Consider the following 18747-nt stretch of genomic DNA (forward strand, 5'->3'; position numbering starts at 1 on the left):
CCCATCCAACCTGGCCTTGAGCACCTCCAGGCATGGGGCACCCACAGCCTCTCTGTGACTTTCAGTCTAGAACCAGTGATTCCAATCTACAAATAACACCAAGCCGACTGCTGTACCTCAAGAGACCCAAGAGCCACAATGGAAGATCTTCCTTCCTTCCAAAAATACTGCTGAAATTTAGCTAAGGGAAAAGAGATGTTCACAGATTTTCTACAACAACACAACCAGGCAACGAAGAGCCAGCAATGTGGCAATTCTTTTTTCTTTTCAATATCTCTATCTTTTATATATATATATAAGAATCCTATAGTTCACTGTGTTTTCATGCTGGCTTAAAGACTAACCAGAGCTGGGCACAGGCTCTGTAGGTTCTTCAATGCACGCACAAGCTGCCATGGGCAAGCTGAGCAAGAGCATGGTGCCAGTGCTGGCAAAACAGATTTCTCCATACCCAAAACATCTACAAGTTTTTCTCCTTCAAAACATCACAGCTTCAAACCTCAGAACTCAAACACCACACACTGCACTTCCCACTCCTCTATACTCCCTTCTCATCTTTTTTTTTTTAACTGAATGGCCATAAACTTCACCAACAGATTCCATACGGGTTATGTTACACCACCACCCGACTCCAAATCAATTACAGCCCAAAAGGGATAGAGTTGCAGAGAGTCTGTGAAGCCCAGTCCTGGTGTTTCTATGAGGGACAGAGAAACTACAGTGCTGAGAATGGAGCCTGGAGATCCAGCTGAAAGAACTGAGTGATTTCACAATGAAAGCATGGGACTGGGAGGCAGGAGACCCCAGTTTGCGTGCCAGCTCTGCTGCCGACTGCCTGTATGAGATGGAGCTCTTTATTTCATGTCTCAGCATATGGCTCCTTGCACACCAGCGTCCCCAGGGCCTCCCTGTGCTATCATAACACCGATGGCTCATGATAAAGATGCAGAACGCTTTCTGGGAGACTAAGGCACTGCGAGGGTCTGGGGGTTCTGTTTCAACACAACGCCAGATATTTCCACTGCAGTTCCAAGAAACATGAGCATGCTGATCAGTAAGAACTGCCGGAACGGACCGTGCTCTTCTCTGACAGTTGTTGTTAGGAGAAAAATCACAGCAGCGGGAGGATGGAGGGGACTTAATTCACAAAGGTCTGTTTCCTGCTGTTACAAGCAACCATGTCATATAATCCTTTTCATAAGTCACACACGTTTGTTTGTCAGGTGTACTTTACTGAGCCGAACTTAAGGTGTAACCTAAGAAAGCAAAGTAGCCAAACAAAAGAGCAACACTTTCCCTACAGGCAATGACTGTGAAGCATACAGAGATAAGGGATTAGGCAAGCTGGGGCTGCTGCAGATCTCATGAATGAAGCCCTCCACCATCTACATGGGACAGCAAGCTGTGCTCCGGGACAGCTGTGAACAACCTGCTGAATGAAGGCTGCTGCCTGACAGCTCAGGTCTGAGACCTTTGGGGCTCACTTGTTTTCTGCTGATCTCAGCAGAAACGGGAGCATTTCTAATGAAATCGAGTTTGACTCCTTCTCATCGAAGCCTTCCTCAGCTGCTTTAGTTTAAGGCTGAACTCACCAAAGCTGGAAAAATCCATGACTTGCAGCTAAAGAGCCTCAGTTTGTCTCGCTGAACTGAGAAATGCAGCAGTTGCAGGCACTGCTGTAAGAAATGGATACAGAAAGTGCCCTGCAAAATGTGCTGTGTACCTGCATGTCCCAGTGGGGCACAGCCTGAAGTCTTGGCTCAGTTTTAAACTCAGCACAGCTTATCCTTAAAGCAAGGATAATGAAAGAAGCAAGTGAGTACTCCTGGATAACCCGGTGGAAGATGCTGTTGCTAAGCACCTGTTTGATAAGTCAAACAAAGAAACACGACATCACTCACTCAAAAGCCAAATTTCTCTCTGGCGTAACTCTACTGAATCAATCAGATCACACAAGGAATGAACTCGGTACAAAACACCTCTGCCTACAGCCGCTCAGGGTTTGCCCTTCCCAGTTTTAGCGCTGTTCCTCCAAAAGCATTGCGAGGTAGAGTGGGGAGTTCACCGCAAAGTCATCCTTTGTAGATGGGAAGCGATGGGTGGGGGAAGGGGGGTTTGCTTCCCCTGTATCCTAACCTGCCCCGAACTGCCCTGCTGCAGGATGCAGTAGAGCCTTTCAGTGCATTCATCCCAACGTGAGCGCCGAAAGAAAAAAAAGCCTTCACTCGCCAGCTTTTGATCCAAGCTAACAAACAAACATCTCGGAAGAGTTCCTTTTTCCTCAGCAGTGAAAATCGTGGTAAAGCACCATCTTGATAGTTCCCAAAGAGATTCATTTACAAAGCTCGGTATAGGGGAGGCTTGTTTGGTCTCCCGAGATGTATCTCATCCTCTGACAATTCACTGTATCTAGCTATATGTGTATAATTATCTGCTCTGATACCTGAGCTTCTATGCGACAGTCCTGCCCCAAGTAACCCAAACTATCCCCAAGGCATGGCACGCACAGAGCGGTCAGGGCCGGGGGTGGGGGTGGTGGGCTGCCCCCATTTGCCACTGGAAATCAGCATTTCAGGGCCTTGTACGAATTTCCTTGCTCGTGTGAGGAAACTTTTTGTGCATTTATATAAAATAGGAGGCCAGAGGTGCACACCCCCACCTTACTTCCTAATATATTATGTCCTCCCCTGCCGAGTCCTGGGACTTAGTCTGGATTTGGTAACTGAAGTAATATAAATGTTAGCTAAGAAGCATTCCAGCAATATGGTTCCAATTTAGGCTTGTTTTGAAGTCTAAAGGACCAATATGTCTCAGAGATTCTCCACTGGACGCTCGGCCCCAATGCCATTTGCACAGCAGAGCACACTGCTCCAGAACCCTTCTGCCATGCCACAGAGCTCCGTTCGGTCCCAGGCAGGATGCAGTGCAGAGCTCCAGGCCCTGCCTCTCCTGTCTGGGGTTTCGCTTGGGAAAGGGCGTTGTGTTTGCTGGGAGAAACGATGGCACGCAGGCACCGCGCATTGCCACTGCTGCCACACTCCTTATCCTGTGTTTGGGGGATGAAGCTGCCACCTCTGAAGGCAGCCATTCTCCGCGAGCTGTTTGCACTTTCCCTCACTAACACGCTCCTTGCAACGCTGCCTTTATTTGTGCAGACGTGCATTCTCCAGGTTTGCTGCCCCTTTTCCTCCCTCACACCCCTACGGAGCCCCTGCCTGAATCCAAGTAATGAGCTAACCCATGGAACTCATTGCCCTTTATCTTGCTGGGGAACGTGCACCTTTTGAACTGCCATCTGCAGATTGTGTTGATGCACTGACTTGTTAACTGTGCCATACTGTGAAGGAAATGGCATGATTTAGATCAAGTGCTCTGGACGGCTGTTCATAAGAAACACTTGAGCCAAGCTGTTACTGCTCAGGATGTGCCCTGGGGAGAGGGGTTTCGTTTCGGGTCATGCTCTTGCCTTGTATGAGGGCAGGCGCAAAGTACTGAAATCACAGTCCTTCCCTGAAGCTGAGGGGAGGGGGGAGGAGAAACATTATGAAACCATAGAAGCGAAGCTGCCAAATTAACTTCTCACCCTTTCAATCACACTCCAGAGGATAAAAGCCTAACATTTCTGCCTCAGAAACAGGCTCAGTTTACACCAAACAAGTTATTTCTCTAATTTATCAGACTTGCCAGCTATCATTCTAATTATTGGAAACCTCGGGCTTTTGATGAAGTCAGACGGACGGCGTATTTGCGTGGTCGTAACGTACCACTGGGTAAACAGGTCTTGAGGAGATAAAGGGTTTTTAGGGAGGAATCTGCAGGTTTGTGACAGCTGGGGGGTAAAGACGGCACCACTGAAAAAAGCACTTCTGGATTTCATTTTCTTTCAAAAAACGCCACTTCCGACACAACGTAACGTGAAGTCAACGGGAGAGGAGGAGGCTGCGATGGAGGGCTCAGCAAAAGCCTCCCATTGGCTTCCACTGGCGCTGGGTCAGGCCTTCGTTCTTCCTGTTCACCCGCACAGCGGAGCAGCACAGAACCAAGCTAACACCCAGCGGCCGCATGGGCTGCAGGAGCAGCCAGAGCCATCCCGGCTGCTCGCCGCCCCTTGGCGGCACAAACACTGATTTGTCCATTATATGTAAATGGATGATTAGAGTCATTCTCTAAGACAAATTTACTTTTCTGCACACTCTAAATCTGTTTAGTCACTTTAAAGGTGTCAATTATTGGAGCACGCTAAGACTATGAATTTCTTAGTAATAGCTTTAATAACGTTTTGAAATGAAAAGCAGATACCTTGAAGTTGGCTTACTTTGAAAAGACATACGAGTAGATCTGGTTTTAATTTATGTCCTATTCTACATCTGGAATCCCTTATAATTAAAACTAAAAGCTGGACTACTACTTCCACCTGTCAAATGATGAAAAGATGAATGCACTAATAGCTTACTAAATAGCCCAACATGATAGAGTTTACTTTCCCATTCCATACAGTAAAAAGGGATTTTGGACAGGAGGCTAAAGGTCTTTGGTCATTACTAACAGCACGCTTTCAGTATTAACCTACGTACCCCACTATCACCACCACCAGTGCCTTTTAGCACTGAGATCTCAAAGCTGCAGTTTGCATTTTGCTTAGACGTGTGTACTGAGCTCTGCTGCTGCAGCGCTTCCAGCCTTCCCAACCCACACATCGTCTGCCGCGTAGCTTCTCTCTCCTATCGCTATCTGCAACCACTCCACACACTGCTTCATAGAGTTACAAAATGATTTTGAGTTGGAAGGGACCCTCCAAGGCCCTCTGGTCCCACTCCCCACAATGCACAGGGACACCTCAGCTCCATCAGTGCTCAGAGCCCATCCCCTGACCTGGGCTGTCTGCAGGGATGGGGCAGCACCGCCTCTCTGGTCAACCTGTGCAGTGCCTCACCATCCTTTCTGTAAAAACATTCTTCCTTATATCTAATCTAAATCTCCTCTCCTTTAGCTCATTTTAATTGCCAATCAAGCTGTCCATTTAAATTTCTGAAGCGCTCGTATCCCAAATGACAGTTTTCCCATTGACGTGAGCAGCCCATGGCACATGACAACTCGAACCCTGGTTTTGCACCTTCCCATGACATTCCTTACAATCCCACCCTCTCCTGTTCCTGTGGACTCACCTCTCACGTCTTACTACACTGCCTGACTCAGAGCATTTCAGTGCTAGAACAGGCCCTCAAACGATCTGTATGGCTTTGGGATACAGGGGCAATATGAAAATACAACAACTGTTGGATTAACAGGTTAAAATGCAATACAATAATGACTTCCTTCAGAAATACTTAATACTTTTTTCATGGCTGTGTTTGTCATCCCCGTGTCTTTATACACAGAGCCACGATATGAACCCTTTACAGGAATATGGGTGATTCCAGCTCTCCAGTGTGAGTCTGCAGCCTCATTTGGCTCTTCAGAGGCATTTTTTCCAGCAAAATCCTGCCTGTTTTTCTTCCAAGCTGTTGCAAAAACAACAAGACAAAATAAAACAAAACAATACCATGTGCAAGAGAGGGAGGAATTCGTTTGCAATGCTACACATTCATAGAATCATAGAATCCTAGAATGGCCTGGGTTGAAAAGGCCCACAGTGCTCATTGAGTTCCAACCCCCTGCTATGTGCAGGGTCGCCAACCAGCAGCCCAGGCTGCCCAGAGCCACATCCAGCCTGGCCTTGAATGCCTGCAGGGATGGGGCATCCACAGCCTCCTTGGGCAACCTGTTCAGTGCGTCACCAACCTCGGGGAAAAAACTTCCTCCTCAAATCCAACCTAAGCCTCCCGTCTCAGATTAAAACCATTCCCCCCCATATATAGCACTGAAGCAGAAGTTTTAGGTCAGATGGAGAGTTACGGAGAAAGCTGTCCCAAATATTACAAATGCGCAGCACTCGACTTCTTACGTCAAAGCAAAGAGTAATGTTTCAACTGCTCCAGCAAGGAGGAAATGATGCAGGTATTAAACATTATTATGAGAACAGAGACACATTAATTACTGTTTATCCACCAGGACTGTGAATGGAGCTTTTTGTTGCGAAGGATTTTCATGGGGAAAGTTAATATACTTCGTCCAGACCATGAGATGGTACAAATCAGTGCAGTTCCATCTAAATCAATGGATCAGCGTTGATTTACAGCAGCTGAGGATCAACCCCCTCTTTTTTGGTCTGCTGAGGGTTGTGTAACATATACAGCCTGGAAACGCCGATGACAAATTTGAAACCGTGTAGGGATATGCTGAACCAAGAGCCCGACTCAAACCCAAACCGACTACTCTCCTTTTCAATCACGGAGGGCTGCTGTCTCACCCAGCACCGTCACACCAGCATCACAGCACAGCGGCTGCAGCCTCCGCTCCGAGCCGCATTCCATACGGACTGCAACCCGCCCAGCGCCCATCCGTAAATGATGTGTTGGTTTAATCTGTTTTTCACAGGGGGTGTTGCAGAGAAGGAAAATTAGAAACAGGTAGAAGGGACTATTATTACTGTCTCACAGTGTGCTCTCGTACATGAGGATCGGATTAAGATAACATCTGGTCTGTATTTCTTGAACTATTTCCCTTTTATCACAAGAAAATCGGCAACCCATCTCACAACTGCTCCTAATTTAGATCTAAATATCGCTGATGAAACGTTGTACAACATGCTGTTATCTATTAAAATGATTTCCCTGAAGGAACAGTGGATACTTTTATACTTTCCAGCGAAGCCGACCATATTCCCCCTTAGCACTAACTAGTTGCCTTATAATCAAATACTCAAATGGCAAAAGCAAAATCACTTTGGGAAAACAAGGGAGCCCCTACTAAGTCTTCAGCTGGTGCAAATTCATGCGTATCCACTGATGTAAGTGAAATGATGCCCGTTTACACCACCTCCTGTTGGATAAAGGCTTTCATTTAGCAGAGGGCTGTTAGTTAGGGTGGTACGGTTGGGTTGCGGTTGGACGCGATGATCTTGAAGGTCTTTTCCAACCTGAGCAATTCTATGATTCCATGATTCCTGCACGGAACAAACCTGCAATGCGCTGCGTATCTCCTACACTCACTGGTTGGAACTGCTTAAAATTAAACCAAGGCTGGGATGTGTCATTTATCAAGAGGCAGCAGAGGGACAGAGAAGAGCGCTGTGGTTCCTTTGGGAAGCAGAGCACGGCGCACTGTCCTCCCTTTGGTTCAAACAGAAGAACTGTCAGTGGAATGCAGTAATCTTTTTTTCAGCACTTTGCAAAGTTCAAGTCCCCAGAAAGGAGCCCATTGAGTTCAGCAAATAAAAACTTCTGTTTTCTTCGCAGGTCTATAATTCATTTTCATGGACAGTAAATCAGAAAAAGGAGAAAAGAAAAACCTTCTGCCATCTCAAACTGTTTTGCATACCTTCGCTGCACATCAGTTTTACCCATTTGCGTTGTATCCTCACCACTTAAAAAGGGGAATTAGATAAGCATACACTCTGTATTAACTGGTTTAATTTAAAAGTAATTTCTACCATCTGGAATTCCTGTTTACTGTTGTTTGGAGGAGGAAGAAAAAAAGAGAGAGAATCTGAAACCATAGAACAGATCATCACAGAATAATCAGCTTGAAGGAGGGAGAAGCATACAAGGAAGGTAATGGATTGTCCACCAGTCGACTTGTATATTTTGGAGGGAACTCTGAGAATAAAACCTCTCTAGCAGTTATCACCGGCCACACTGGAGCCGTTCATTTTTCACCCGCTTGTGGTTGTTGTCTGGCAACCAGTCAAGGGTGCTATTAGCAGAATTAAGCTCCAGAAGAAAAGATTACCCTGTAGGAGGTAAGATAAAGACTGGGCAGCGTGGCTTGTTATCAGTACCACAGTGAGGACCAGGTCAGTGTGGGTTTCATTTCAAACAGGTAATCTCTGCTGAAATAATAGAGTAATTGTTGCTTTGAAACCTTTATGTGCTGCAGCACACTACGGCTCATTTGATACAGATTCTGGATTTAATGAAGAACTCCAACAAGCCCAAAATACACGGAGGAAGAAAAAAGAAATGCACCAGTGAAAAATGCCTTTATCCTGTAATTCCAGGTCAATACAGGGAAACACAAAATGCTATTCAGGGCAGTTTTATACCTTGATTTATGCCTCCCCTCCTTCTCAGGTTGCTATCTGCCTACCAAGTTTCGGTCTATAAACATGCAGTAACGTCATACGGAATATTTCAAGCGTAATAACACATGCAGTCATAGTACATCTCACAAAGCCTGAACACAAGCAATGAATCAGAGAATTCCAGGGCAATTCCTTGAAATACAACTGTTTCTAAGTGTTATTTAAAGGTCTGAAAGATGTCAGTGGCACAGGCTGCAAGAGGAAGATGCATGTTGCAACTGATGCTGATGGACAGCATTTCACGTTTTTCTGGCAAAATGCCTAAAAGTTTGTCTTGAAAAGTAATTGTGGAGCAGTCTTTTCCTTTTCTCTTTGTAAGGCACCTTTCCTCAGTCACCTCTACTAGAAATGTACATTGACTGTTCGGAGATTAATCTACTGTTTGTGCTGCAGATGCTCCATCCCTGGAGGTGCCAAAGGCCAGGCTGCACGTGGCTCTGGGCAGCCCCATCTGGTGGGGGCACCCAGCCCATGGAAGGGATGCAACTGGATGGTATTTAAGGGCCTCTCCAACTTCAGCTGTTTTATGGCTCTATGATACTACAATATCATTTGCAGAAAGTGCTAACTAGAGAAATACTTCAACTTTTAAGCTGGAAAATACAAAAGATGAGCTGGCAAACACTACCAAAGTACAAAGAAAATGAGGGAAGGAGTTGTCTCATCTGTGGCCTCTTACCTTAAGGCACTCTTGGTTTTCCAAAACTTGGAGACATTTAAAGAAAGCTTCACTCTGCTGTGGACAGTGTCAGTTGTGCACAACCTCTTAAAGCCAGGACACAAGGCAAGGCCTGGTAGAAGCAGGTCAAGGCTATCACATCTTCTGCTGGAGCCGCTCCGAGTTCTGGATGTCAGTTAGGCAGGGTTCTTCTACATGGCAGTGGTCCTCTGACTTCCTTAACCCTCAACACAATCTGCAGATGATATATACAAATAAAGGGTCAACACAGCATCAATTCCAGATAAGATTATTATAAAATCATGGTGAGATGCAATCAGTTACAAAACTAAAGTCTCATGACCCACATGGCATCGATCCTCCTGCTGTAACGGAATACAAGCCTTAAGAAGCTTTACCTGTTTTAGTGAACATAGATTTGTTTGGCAAAAAGCAGTGGACTTGACAAAGTAAATATGAAAAATCTTCACAAAGATGTCTGTTTTGAACAGGACTTTATAAGAAGTGATTCAGCACTCAGCCTATGGCTCAAATACGGGCAAGCAGCAGCCGCATGTGGGAAATCAAAGGGGCAAAAGAACGTAGTCTGAGAGCTCCAAGAAGTATAGCACAGGGATGCATTCACTCTGGTCAGAGCCATTCAAGAATATTATCAGAGTTCAGAAGAAGAGAGCACTGATGTTGATAAAGATTGCAGATGGCACAAGGCGTGGTGGAGCAATGGATAGCAACATAAATACGTTGATTCTTCAGGTTTCTTTCATTTGTCTAGTTATATAGTTTGTAAAACAATCAGATGCAAGGTCATCCATCTATCCATCCCTTCAGAATGCGCGATGCAGACAGATCATCGCTTCTAGACTGCTTTTAATATTGAATCATAAGCATTTTGCAATGGTGAGTGCTACAGAAAACACACTGAATGACTGACAGGTGCAATGCAGACACTCAGTAGAAGTCAACGGCAGTGACAGACATGGAATACACCGTCAGGTTTGCCCCTCTAAGCCTTTTACTCACATTCTTTGTACCATCTGTCTGCACTAAATTTGGGCTGTCAGAACTGCAAAGCCAAGGGGCTCAGAACTCAGTGCTTCTACGTTACTCCCACTGCCAAATGCAATCTCAGCTACAAAGAAATTGGTCTTTAAGGAAGTTATTTTCTGGTCCTAAGACAGCAAGAAAACAAGAATGAGAGGCTGGCTTGGCATTAAGAGCTGATTGGTTCTGGTTGCGATACATTAGCTCTGATTATGCCCCCTTTGCAAAGGCCAATCACTTCAGTTAACTCAAACCTATCCCGGTGGAAGTATTCACACTGTCTGCACCACTGAAAGACAACGCTGCCTGGTTCTAAATCCAGGGAGGAGAAAGGTGCCGGCCCCAAAGGAAGCCCAGCATCCATCCTTTTAAGTTGATAGCTGAAACAATTACTTGCTTGTGCCTTGTGTTTTCCTGAACTACCCCAATTATTCTTTTTGCTTCTGTTATGCCTTGGAGGCAATGAAATTGCTGCACAGGTCAAAGAAATATGGAAAGCTCCTCATTCATAACAAAGCTCAGATTCTGAAACGAGCTCCACAGGAGCAACCTCGAGGCTCATGACTCCAATGAGTCCACGGGGGAGCATATGGGTTTGCCTACAGAAAGATCATGGCAGATTTGAGCATATGAGCTGAGGGGGCTGATCCTGCTAACACCTCATACCGGGCACAGAGCCAGGTGCACAGAGATATTCAAACTAAATCCTAATTAAGTGTCTGAATTCCCAGTGAAATCCATGGGCAGTTGGATGCCGAAATATCAACGTGGATATTGACCCAGCTGCTTATCAGTCTGAGCAGCATCCTGCTGATTCCTAGAGCAGGTGATGGCATTTGCTATTTTATTCCAATATATCTTCTTTTTGCTTTAAACGTGAGAAAAGGGAGCTCTGAGGATGACTCCATTATCGTTAAGTGTTCACGTGCCAGAACCCTCTCCAAGGAAAAGAAGGGCTCATATCTCAATGTGAACCCAAGCTTGAGAAACACAGGGAGGAAATCAGCACATCACTGGAACCCACAAGACTGCGTCTTATGAAGCCTTGTGAAATAGCTAGCTGTTAAAGAAGTGCATATAGCCTAAAACATAATGACCCGCTCCACCCTTTTTGCCACATTACCATTGAAATGAGCTGATAAAAAATGTTTGGTGACCAAGCCAATATAAAAACATTCTGATTTCACACCAAAGGCATGCTCAGCTTCTAGCAGGAACTAAGAATCCTGCACCTCTCTTAGATCATATCTTTGCTGCCCACTCAGAGTAAATGATTGATATAACAGACGTGTTGAATCAAGATGCTGGTTCATTCTTTTCCTTTTTTAAGCAGCCACTTTCAGCCAACAGATTCTTTTCCCCCAGAATGTCTGTGATTCCTTAGATTCTTTGAGGCTATTCCCTTCATAATCGGAGGAGCTGCCTGAGCACAAAGCTGCAGCACAACGCTTTCTCCCCGTTGCAGGAGCTCCGTGTCAGAGCCACACACTGCTGCAATCAAGGCAGCCAGCCTGAGAAAGCAGGAACACTGCGGTGGGCAGAAGAGCCCAAAGCAGGGAGACAGGAGGGAAAACACTCACGTCCCTGTTATTTCTTTAACAGATAAGGGCCCGAGCTAGATCCCACTGAAGTCAGTGATGCAGTTCCTACCAGGTCCAACAGAAGCGATCTCTAAGAGCGTGTTTTCTTGCCAGCTATCTGAGCAATATGGCTGAGCCCTACAGGAAATAATCCTTTACCATCTCCTAACCTATACAGCTCTTCAGAAAAGCCAACCTTCTTTAAAAGAGCACCTTCAGGATGTGGGGCCCCACTCGTGTTGCTACCATCCTCTGGTGCTTTCCTCCTCCTTGCATGCTCGGAGTTATTAGTGGGGATTCTCAGCTTCTTTCAGATACGAGACACACCTTTAAGGAAAGCAGCCCCTTTTCCGTGTTGTATTTACATGAGCTGTAACGCTTCCTACTCATACACGGAGGGTAAAGGGAGTGTGCAGAATCATGACTTGAAAGTCACCCGTGTCTGCAGCTTAGCAGGTGAAAAGAGCTACACAACTTGTGCAAACCATGGGAGCCACACTGAAGCTCTTTGTGCTTGACCACACAAGCATGAGCATCGGTTGGCCTCTTGAGTTGGTGCTGGAAGAGCCGCTGCTGAGATACAGCTCAGAGCACACGGATGTTCTGAGTCTCCTCAAGAGGAGGTTTAGATCAGACATCCAGGGGCAGATTTTTCACTGAGAGGGCAGTGAGGCCCTGGCACTGCTGCCCAGAGAACTGCGGGTGCCCCATTCCTGGAGGTGCCCGATGCCATGGATGGGGCTCTGGGCAGCCCGAGCTGGTGCCTGATCCAGTGATGGGTAACCCTGCCAGCAGGACGGGGTCAGAATCAGATGACCTCTGAGGTCCTTTCCAACCCAACCATTCTGTGATTCTGTGATGCTTCACTGCCTATTGAGAGAGACAGCAGCTTTCAGCTCCAACATACCACGAGCCAACGCTGCCACTACAGCTGTTAAACTGACAACTGCAGATAAACTGTTACTGACATTTATTGTTGACAGGTTCCTGAGATCCACCCATGCAGTGCCTTCCTATTGCACCCCATGGCACTAAGCAAACGTTGCCCACCTGCACGCACACCTAAATGTGTGACATGCTGGTTTGCTGTGGATGGATGTGCTGTCAATGAGGGTGGATGGATGAGTTGTAGGAGAGGCTGTGAGAGTTCACTGCAATTCTGAACTGCTAGAAGTTGATGAAAAGCAGGTTTTTAAGTTAGAAAAGCAATTTCTGCTGCACAGTTTTTTGTGTACAGACTCATGTTCTAACTAAAAATACTTTGCTCCAGGGATGCTGTTTGTTTTCTACTGCTGTCAGTGCAAGCAGCCTGGATCTACAGAATCTGGACAGATATTATAACCAAACTATTCTGAGAAAACAAATCTTAAAAACAATATATGCGATGCAGCTGTTTAGTAGCTCCCCAGGGCTTACTGGTGCTTGCTGCCAGCTCTCAGCTCTTTTTGCACTAAGCTGGGAGGGCCCATGTCTTTAGATTACCTTATAGAGTATATATGTCCCTCTCCTCTCCATGCTGTCACCCTAGAAGGCTCTAACAAGTCTCCTGCTGCCACGTTCTCATTCTCAGGAAGATCTGTTAACGTCTTGGCCTCCTTTTGATCTTCGGAGCCTTCTCCCAACGCTTTTCACAGCCTCCTGAAAATGGGATTCTCCAAGTCAATAATTTGCTTATTGTCTCCCTCGTGTAAACTTCAATGCTTTTCATCCAGGAAGCCATTGCTTTGCTTGTGCTCTCACATCTCTTATTGGATTCCAGGTTTGAGAATCACACCACCACCTGAAAGGAACGCCAGCACCCGTCTATTGCTCAGCAACTCAGTTGTCTATGGGTATTATGGGATTTATGTCTGATGGCTCCTTTCCCTTTCACTGTTCAGTTTAACTATACCAAGACGCAGCAGCTGACAGTACAATTTACACACTTAAGGGTGTGATAGTAGAGGAGACCTCTTGTATTCACAGAATCCCATGGGCCTTCCGAGTCCCATGCCTTTGGCCCTTGTTGCAGGATGGAAGCCTAAACAAACCATCTAACACAGTAAGAAAATACTTCTCAGCCTATTATATTCCCCCAAGCACCAGCACCCCTCCAATCCGTTAAAATAGCACAGCATTCTGTACCACAAAGGACTGTAATTTGTATGGAATGCCAAGCACTTGGGAAGCACAAGGGGACACTGAGCGGGGAGGTCTCATCCCATAGACACTCTGTCCCTTTCAAACCATGGGAATGCAGCCTGCCTCCCTCGATGTGTAATACAGCCTTGAGAGATGAATGCTGATCTTAGCCTGAACAACAATTAAAAAAAGATGTTTCCAAAATGGCACAGCTCCTCCTCAGCCCAGAATCTTTCCCTTAGGACAATGAAGCTTTTTATAGGTTACATACAAACAAAGAATATGGAAGACAGAATCATAGAATCCTTATTGTTGGAAGGGACCTTTAAAGGCCATCTAGTCCAACTCCCCTGCAGTGCGCAGGGACACCGCAGCTCCATCAGGTTGCCCAGGGCCTGATCCAGCCCGGCCTCGGGTGTCTCCAGGGATGGAGCATCCACCACATCTCTGGGCAACCTGTGCCAGTTTACTCCTGATCCACAAAGGAAATCTAATTACTGCTCAGCCATATGGAACAGAGAACATCTCAGCCCGAGGGACATTAGACCCAAAGTGGTGCCTGCTGCTACCTATGACTCTTCCTTCAGTGCCACGAAGGAAGACTGAAGAAATAAGATGGGCTGAATCTCCAGCTGGTAAAAGTAGCAACAGTCAATCCCTGGCTTAGACCTCAACAACCACCTGCAGGGCAACCATCACGAACGTTTGGTTCAAGGCTTCCTGATGCTTTCCACTTGTTTCACACTATTTTATCAGTTGAACTAGTATTAATGCAAGCATAACTAGTTTTATAAAGGATGAAATTCTTGTTCTGAAGAGAGGTGCTATGTCTGCTTTCTGCTCTTCTGACTGTGGTGACAGTGGGCACGGGGAGAAGTTGCCATGGTTCTGCATGGATTTTCTATGCCTTTTGCTGACTGTTTTTTGGGGGGCTGAAACCCTCCTGCTTCCTCTCAGTTTCACTCATATTATCTTCCTTCTTACAGTGCAGTGCTAACGGTGTTAGCTAAGCCACATCAGCCATGCTGCTCCTGTGGAGCCCTGACTGCAGCTGAGAGGTTGGGTGGGCAGTGGGGAATGGCAGCCTTTCCAGTTACTGAAGTCTAAATGCCACAAGGACCACAGACCAGGAGCCCAAGATGGCTATAAGCAACGACCACGATTTAAAACCTGGATAAAGATCCTACACAGAAGGCACAGCCATAGCAGAACTGCATCTTTCTGCTTCCACCATTCACCATCCTTGCTGCATCATAAGAAAATCTACTGCCGAACTGTTTGTGATTTGCACAAAGACTGAAGAAGGAAAAAGCCTCCATCCCAAAGACTCAAAAATAAATCCATGGTTAGAGCAGCAAAAATGCCAAAAGCACTCATGGTGTCTACTGTTACTCACTGTATCTCCACCATGAGAAGAACTCCCAAGAAAGCTGCACGTCCACAACCCTTCCATTTCCAAATCCACACCCAGCCATAACACCAGGCAGGATTCGCAGGGTGTGGAATACTGCGCTGTGATCTTTGGCCATCTGGGAAACAGGAGGTCAGACAACCTTCTGAGATGAGCTCTGATTGAGGGAAATGATCATTCACTCCCCCAGTGCAATTCACTCCACCTGTGGGAAAATATCTGTTCCAACTGGAAAAGAAATGAGGTAATTTCATCCCTCTTCTTTCTGGTGAGTTGGTTCAGCTTCTGCCATGCAGTCAGGCAAGCACATGAGTGGCTGCGACAGAAGGAATGGACCCATTTAGGTGCACAAGGAAGAGGAGCAGAACTGCCCCTTCCAATTCAAGCGAGCTGTTGGACTGGTTCACCCTTGCCATGTAAATTCCCTCCTGGTCCCTATGGAGAGTGGATGGATAGATGGCCTGAAGTACCATCCAGAGGAATGGCTTAAGACTGCACTTAAATCTTTTGCCTAATAGGGATAGAATTGAAGCATCTCTATCGGATGAGGTAAATACAGGCCACGGTATCTACGCCTTAATTTGCTCTTGCCAAAAGGTCAGTTTAGATGGACCCAAAGGGAGGACTGCATTATGCATCTCCTTTGAAACAGCAATCTGACTTTTCCCTTCATTTTGCTGCTCTGACTAGGCACACCTGTTTTCTCAACTAACTCAAATCCTTGCAGCCACGTGTGCCCAGGGGAAGGAGGGAGTGTAATAAATAGCAGAAGCAAATAATTTACCCAGTAAAGAGCATTCCATGCTTTCTGTATGCAAATTCTGCATAGAAATTCTACATATATGGTACAGAACTGCTCCAAACTGAACTCTAAAAATGTTTAAGGCAAACACAGCTGTTATCAAGTGTTTTTCTTTCCAAAATGCCATTCAGTTTGATAGTTATCACTATGTCAACAGCATTCCCCTTTCAAATCTTTCTTTTTGAGGTCCTAACAACTGCTTTATACAGGAGAAATTCACCCTGAAAGTCAGCGCTGTGGATCTATACCCAAACGTGTGTCTCTCCCTTCTGATGATACCAGTTCAGCCCAAATTAACTCCAACAGATCCTGGCCAAAGAGGCTGAGACAACTGAGGTTTGTAAGAATTACAAGTACTTTTAATTTGAGGACATACTCTGTAACATCCCCGTTCAGCAGAATATTTCAGTGCCTTTGGGTACGTACTGAAATCCCACCGGTGCCAGAAGACAAAAGATATATGATGTTCCGTATCTGGTGTCTGGTAAAACTTGCTGAAGTGCCTGGAACTGTAATAACACCCTATTCAAATACCAGCTTTTGAGAGCTGGGTTCGATCAGAGTTGTATTTTAGTTGACTGGTTGGGTTTTTTTTTCATCCAGCTATAAAGGATTGGTTTTAAGAATCAAACGTCTTTTAAACTCATAATTCTACAGAACTAAAGGGGAAAGCACTTCACACATGCTTCCTTCAGAGGGCTGGTCATAGGATCTCTGCACATCGAGTTCTTGAGAAAGCACCTAGAATAACCCAGCAGCTGGCATTTGTAAATGTCACAGAGACAGGAGGGTCAGCTCCCCCTGGGGTCTACTTAATTCAAATCAGGACCCGAACTGTTGGTTACTGAATATGGTTTAGAACCATAGAATCACCAAGGGTGGAAAAGACCTCCAAGATCATCCAGACCAACCGTCCATCTACCACCAGTGGTTCCCCACTAAACCACGTCCCTTAGTACAACACCTAGACATTTCTTGAATACATCCACATGTGCTATTTAATGTGTATTATTTACTATTACATGCACGTAATCATTGCTGAGCTGGAATGATCTCATTCATCACACCGAGCACCTCCAAGAGAGACAGGAACTCACTGCCCCTTTGCACCCCAGCATTTCCTTCACCGCTGCCAAAGTAACTCCCATGGAGGAGGCAGAGCTGGCAGCCTTGTCTGCGCTGCCTCTCTTTGTCCCTTTCAGAAGGGTGGATCTTTCGGGCTCATCCTTCCCAGTGCACCAACCAGCACTGCTGAGCTAAGGAGGTGGAGCAGGTCATCTGCACATGGAACACAATGGGAACAATCCTCCTTCCGCCCCGAAGCAAAGACAAGCAAGTGCTGCAGTGCGTGTTAGTGCGGTGCAGCACATCTAATGCTGAGCCCCAAGAGAGGGGAATTCACAGAGTGCCTTGGGAGCACAAACCAACAGCATCATTGTAAAGCCCAACCTTACAGCTGGAATTCCATTTTTAGAAAGTGAAGTAATGGATCCTCTGTGCAACGTCAGACCACTCTGTACAGCATGTTCTCCCTCATTAGCTCCCCAAGCAGCAGCAGCAGCAGAGAAAAGGGGGGGGGGTCACTGATGCATTGTAATTACTGACTGACAGCCCGTCACTGGGCAAGGCAGAGGAGAAGTCTCTCATTAATGCAGGCCAGTTACTTTCCTCCCTGAATGCTTCCTTTCCTGAAGCACAAGGTGGAGCTATGGTAGGGAAGCCCAACCCAAGGCCTGGTGGCTATTTCCATCCCTGTCACCAGAGTCTAAACAGGTTTGACTTCATCTGGGCACAAATACAGCTTTGAGAAGAGCAGGAAACAAAGGCAGATGGGCCTGTCCACTAGCAACAAGGTTATTAACTCTGGATCCTAATAGTGTGAGCACACAAATAATCACAATGAAGGAGTCCTGGCAGCAGGCTGAGCTCCATGATACTGCTGCCTTCAGTATCTCACAAGCAGACTGTGTAGAACACATCCCCGGGGTCTTCCAGGGTTTCTGTGATGGCTTTTAGAATTCTCACGTGGTTAGCATCAGGCTTAAGGATACGCTGTCAGTACTGCCTGTCGACAGTAGTGCAGTTTCCCATCAGCAATGAAGATGAGCAGAGGGTTTTCAGCTATATGCCACTACAGTGGATGCGACAAATCTCTGTTCCTCCCTCAAAAAAGCCATCTTTTTGCCTTTGTGAAGTACAAACTAATAGTTCAGGTGAAGGAGGAGGCTGGTAGAGAAACACCTTTCCTCAATAGGCAGTTCCAAATTACTGCATGGGAACTCACACACTCTCCCAGAGGAATCACATGAAAAAGCAGGGACAGAGAAGCAAAGAACGGGTGAAAACGTCACAGAGGAAGGAGGAAGCCTGAAATCTTGATCCTGAGTATGTTCAGTTATACTTGATCTTGTAGGCATGGGAGAAGCCTTGCAAGAATTAGGTGGAGGAACACACTGAGAATTACTACTGCCTCAAAGCAGACGGATTTCAGAGGTCAAAGACAGTCCTTAAGATGTGAGGGTTGACAGCCAGTCCTGTCTGAGAATGCCATGAAGGAATCTGGTTAAGACAATCTGCAAGAGACAAAAGATCATAGAAAAGCTGAGCGTTTTCCAGGAATGAAATCAACATCGTTGAATAAATGCGGAATGATTCCAAGTCCAGGAAGGACTTCGGTTGCAGCCCGTGTTGACATCCATGACATCACAACAGGCACCATTCTGGAGCCCTTGACGGACTGCAGGAGAGGGTTTTTAAATGGCCTCTTCAGAAAACTTTCCAAGCAAGTTTTCCTGGCTTGGAACAGTAAGTGAAAGTTTTGCAAGGTTAGCAGACAGCGAAGGAGGGAAAACTTGGTTTTGTTGAGCACTGAAACTGTTACAGGGAAGAGGGTTTCGGTCTGACACAGAGGGTTAACAGCCTCTTGGAAGC

At 46.1% G+C, this 18747-nt stretch overlaps 1 long non-coding RNA gene across 17 annotated transcripts in view; it reads right to left on the reverse strand.

Moving 5' to 3' along the window:
• The window catches only part of LOC101751884, a 144685-nt gene that overhangs the window by 87104 nt on the left and 38834 nt on the right, over nt 1-18747 (reverse strand). For all 17 annotated transcript variants that reach the window (XR_006939389.1, XR_006939384.1, XR_005860435.2 and 14 more), the window contains one exon: nt 8862-9096. This is a non-coding gene — a long non-coding RNA (uncharacterized LOC101751884). The remainder of the gene's footprint in view (nt 1-8861; nt 9097-18747) is intronic.

The sequence above is a fragment of the Gallus gallus genome, chromosome 5, assembly GCF_016699485.2.
Source record: "Gallus gallus isolate bGalGal1 chromosome 5, bGalGal1.mat.broiler.GRCg7b, whole genome shotgun sequence".
NCBI lineage: Eukaryota > Metazoa > Chordata > Aves > Galliformes > Phasianidae > Gallus > Gallus gallus.